Source organism: Pteronotus mesoamericanus, unplaced genomic scaffold (genome assembly GCF_021234165.1).
Source record: "Pteronotus mesoamericanus isolate MK-2021 breed Mesoamerican mustached bat unplaced genomic scaffold, CSHL_Meso_final scaffold_85, whole genome shotgun sequence".
Taxonomy (NCBI): Eukaryota; Metazoa; Chordata; class Mammalia; order Chiroptera; family Mormoopidae; genus Pteronotus; species Pteronotus mesoamericanus.
In genome coordinates this window covers 3,850,445-3,855,061 of record NW_026555329.1, presented here as the reverse complement: position 1 = coordinate 3,855,061, position 4,617 = coordinate 3,850,445, and positions in this window count along the sequence as shown.

Here is a 4,617-nt window from a genome sequence, read left to right as displayed (position 1 = left end):
TTCAGGTAAGAATCAGAAGCGGAAGCGGAAATGAGGAGAGCAGACTAGAGGCTCATTCGGGGGTCGAAAGCCACCCCTAAGCCCTGGACTCTGGCCCCGCCCCTCGGTCCGCCCAGAGGCGCCCTCTGGCGGTGGCATCTTTCTCTTTGGAAGGCTGCCTGGTCTAGCGGTGCCTCTAGACTGGGGCGTTCTTTTTGTGTCTACTGAACCCAGGTAGAGGGTAGGGCCAGGGAAAAGGCTGGAGGAAACTGGTGAGCGAGCGCAAGAGACCGGTCCTTCCTCTCCCCTTCCCTTAATGGGGGACAATCGAGGGAGGCAGTCATATAAATCAATAGGTATTGCAGTATTAGTGCTGTAACACAGAGGCACTTCACTAACGGCGAAACATAAGAGGAAACATTGAACTTCCATAGAGAAGATAAGAGAATCAGAATAGCAAAGACGATAAGAACATAGCTTTGATCTCCAGGCAAACCTAGATTGCTTTTCTCATATGGCAGATGAGGATAATATCTACCTCATAGGGCTGTAGTAGGATTTAAAATTACATTCAAGGACTCATGATTATATCACAGCACCTACATAGTATATGTTAAATGAATTATGGTAGTTCCCTCTTATCCTGGGAGATATATTTCCAGACACCCAGTAATACCTGAAACAGTGGATAGTACTGAACCCTGTATATACCGTTTTTCTTATATATACATACCTTTGATAAAGTTTAAAGAGTAAGATGTTAACAGCTGACAGCACTGTGTCTGATTCTGAAGGGAGATGTAGGTATTGTGTGTGTGAACAATGACATTACTTTCCCTACCCCTACAGTTAGTTAATCTGGGATTCTAACATTTTGTTGAGGATTTGTATGTATATGAAATCCCAACAAAGTGTGAAGGTGGAGAAGTCATTTTTAGATGAATAAGTGTTCAAACACTGTACCTTCCAGGCATCTCTTTCTATTTGTTTAAGTTGATTCCCTCCCCTCTTGAATTCAAAGGCAGTTTTTTAAATTGATACAAGTAGTATAATCAATTTTTGTTTGCTTTTTGTTTGTTTTAGAAATTTGAGGTCATATAGAAAAAATTCTAAACAAATTCAGTGTAGTTGGTTCTGGGGAATAGAAATTGGGGATGATGAGGTTGGGCTTGAGACAGTAGCCTTTCATCCACCTGGGGCACTTTTAAGGATGAAAGGGGGTAAAATTACACTGGGATAATAAGCATAAATCAGAAATGTTCCTGGAAAGCTGGATGCTTCCCACCCTAATTATAAGCCCTGTAGAATTCTTCTTGGCTTTTTAAATCTTTGTGCATGTATTTCTTTCCAACATAAATTAATGTTAAAAGGAGACTGATAAGGTTTTGGAAGTCTACTAGTGCGGCTTAGCAGTCCGTGCAGAAATGACATTTATGATGTTTCTCATGTATAACCATCCAGTCTGCGCTCAAGCGCCTTTCCTTGGCTCATGTTAGATCTAACACAGGGCAGCTGTAACTGCTAGCACTTTCTTTCAAACTTGCCAATTCCACCAGTAGGTAATAACACAGTACCCTTTCTCGGCGATGACTAGCCCTGATTTTAAAAGTGCATTGCTTTCCTTGGTCCAAAAGAAGTACACTGACACTTTGTCTGGGCCCCCAGCTTTCCTGAACCACTGTGTTGTGATTATCAGTATTAGAGTGAATAGGGCCAGTAGACCTGAAATGTGGAGAGAGCTGCTTTGCTTAGGTTAAGAAACAAGGCTTCAGAAATGATTTAATGTCTTGGGTAAGGTCATGAATAACCCTATAAGGTAGAAGCCTTATCAAGCTTGATTGGCAGGTGAAAGGCTCATGCATCAGAGAAACCATTGGCTTCAGTGATGTATAACCCCGGCACCGAGCCTGCTCTGTTCCTCCCTCAGGCTGCCACCATTTTCTGCTCGCTGTCCTGTGATGTCGGACATAGCCAAGATTGACAGAGAGAGAGGGTCGAAGGGGCAGTTGTTAAAATGTCACCCCTCCAGACTGAAATCCAAAAGGCTTAATTTACCACGTTGTGTTTTAATTAATGAGAGTGAAAAAGTGAAGAGGTTGTGGTTTATAATCAAACAAAGTAATGCTTTAGCTACTGAATTGCAAATAGCCTAATTGGGAGGGAAACAAAAGTTAATTAGGTCAAAAGATTTATTAAGGGGAAACTAAAAACATCTTTGCCACTGTTTTGCTACTGTTGGTTTGTGGTTTAAAAAAAGGTACACAGGGAAATTCAAGAGTCAAATGTTAATATTCTAATATTTGATCATCTTGTAACTTCAGTGACTATTTCAGTTTTATAATAAATACAGCCTTTGCATTTCATTGCAGATATTTTACTTAGAAAGAATATGGCTGATTCTCAGTTGCAGTTTGTTTTGCTTTAAGCACTCTGCCTTTCCTTCAGGATGTGCTGATTCCTTGATGCTAATAGTTCTTAACTCATAGCTAGACTCGGGCTGCAAACATGCTACTATAAACTTTTATAAACTGTTGAATGTAGGTAATTGTTAGTTTAAAATATTAAAGTTGTCAACTGGGCCTTAAGGGTACAATATATTGTACAGCATACAACCAGAGGATCTTAGAGACTTTTTGTTGTGGCAGTGGTGGTGGCTATTGTTATTTTGGTTAAGTAATTTAAAATTAGTTCAGTACAAATGTGCAGCGTTTTCTGCCCTCTAGTGGTGAAAAGCAATTTTACAACATTGGTTACATGTCTGCTTTAAGTTAGAAGGGGAGAGCAAGTGGGGAAAAATGGGGACAACTGTAACTGAACAACAATAAAAAAACAAAATAATATAAAAAGCTACATGTTATTTTAAAAGCTGTTTGAAAATTATGTAGGTGCATTGCTGTAGCTAATTAGTATTGTTGCATATTTTAAGAGACACAATAGTTTTGTTATTTTATGAACCACAATATACCAATGCCTGGAAATCTGGCAAGAAGTAAAATAAACTTTGAGATCATTTTTCTTCAGGATTAAATAATATTTCTCTACCTCTACAAAGAGTATTACTTTGACATTAATCTCATTATAATTTAATTTCACTCCTGGTTCTAATTGTGATTTTCCTGTTTGACTCGTTTCATATGTTAGCTCCTATATCTAGAAAGAGAATAATGGGCAATAATACTTCCCATTTCCTAAGCTCAACATAGGAATAAATGTGTTACATGAATGTTCGTATTATGAGAGGAAAACTTCATGATACATGAAAAATGGGACTCTTAGGAAGAATGTGATAGAGCCCTGAAATTCAAAGAGAAGTGCTGTAAAACAGCTTATGAATAATTGTTGGCCATTCTTCATTTCTCAGGAAAATAAAACTAACCAAACTTCACTTTCATTGCTGTTATGGAATAGATATCTCTTCATGCCTGACTGTTCCAGATATTTCTGGAGAAGCATTAGCTCTGGCCCCAGGTGATCCAATACAGTACAAGCCGGTGAGATGATAACATAGTTCAGGAGAAAAGAAGATGAGCAACAATTACCTGTTCAAAACAAGCTTCAAGTGAATATAGGGGAAATTTAACGTCCCAGTGAAGAATGGGACACTCCAAATAAAACAGGAGTCTGTCAGAGTCTGGGCCTCTCTAAAAAGCACCAACCTTATTGTGGTTGTAGGAATTTTTTTTTTTTTTTTGTAGGCAAAATAACACTAAAATGTCAGGTTGGTTGTTTAGGTATTAACAGTGTGAGTATAATGAGAGAATAGACTATGTAGGAAGGGAAGTGACATGCGTTTACTGCCACTGAATTGTGCACTAAAGATGGTAAAAATGGTAGGTTTTATGTTATGTATATTTTACCACAGTTAAAAAAATACATAAAAAAGGCAAATGAAATCTCCCCAATTTTTTAGTACTTCTAACAACAATGAATAAAATGTGCAATACCTAATAAATATGTTAGGTACTTAGGGCCACTTAATAAATAGTAAGTTAACATAAACACTGGGCATAATAAAGAGGGATGAACGTTCACCACATAGTATTTTCCTAATTCAAGCCTGACTCTGAGAAGCAAAGTGATTCTGTTTTCCACAGAGCAGTTGGAAATGAACCTCAGTCTGGGGGAAGGAAGGGGAAGCTATAGCACTGGAATACTCATATCAGTGAGTATTCATGTCAGCATAATTCATGTCAGTGAACTGAATTCTGATTTATTTTAACTGCTTTACTGCTTTGTCCTAATTCACGAGTGGGATCTGTAAGAGGCTGGAAATAACCCAGAGACTGAAAGACCTGTCCTTGCAGAAGTTTGTCCACTGGCCTCTTTTCCCCATGCCACTTGCCAGCAACTGTGGGTCTCGGTGGCTGTCTCGAGCAGTGCAGTTCTCCGTTGAAGCAGAACCTGATCGTTGAGTTTCATCATGGACAACAGCACTTTGTGTGCTCCGGGGAGCGGGGAGTCATCGACTGCTCCTTTAGAATTTAAGGTCAAAGTGGCCCAGCATTTATTCTGTGCATTACTGACGAGGTAGTTCCTTCCTTACCTGCTCTTAAAGGTTAGTATTTTATTAAAGCTGCCCAAGAATCTATGATCTTTCTCCTTCCTTTCTCTTTCTTCCTTCCCTCTTTAATGACATCT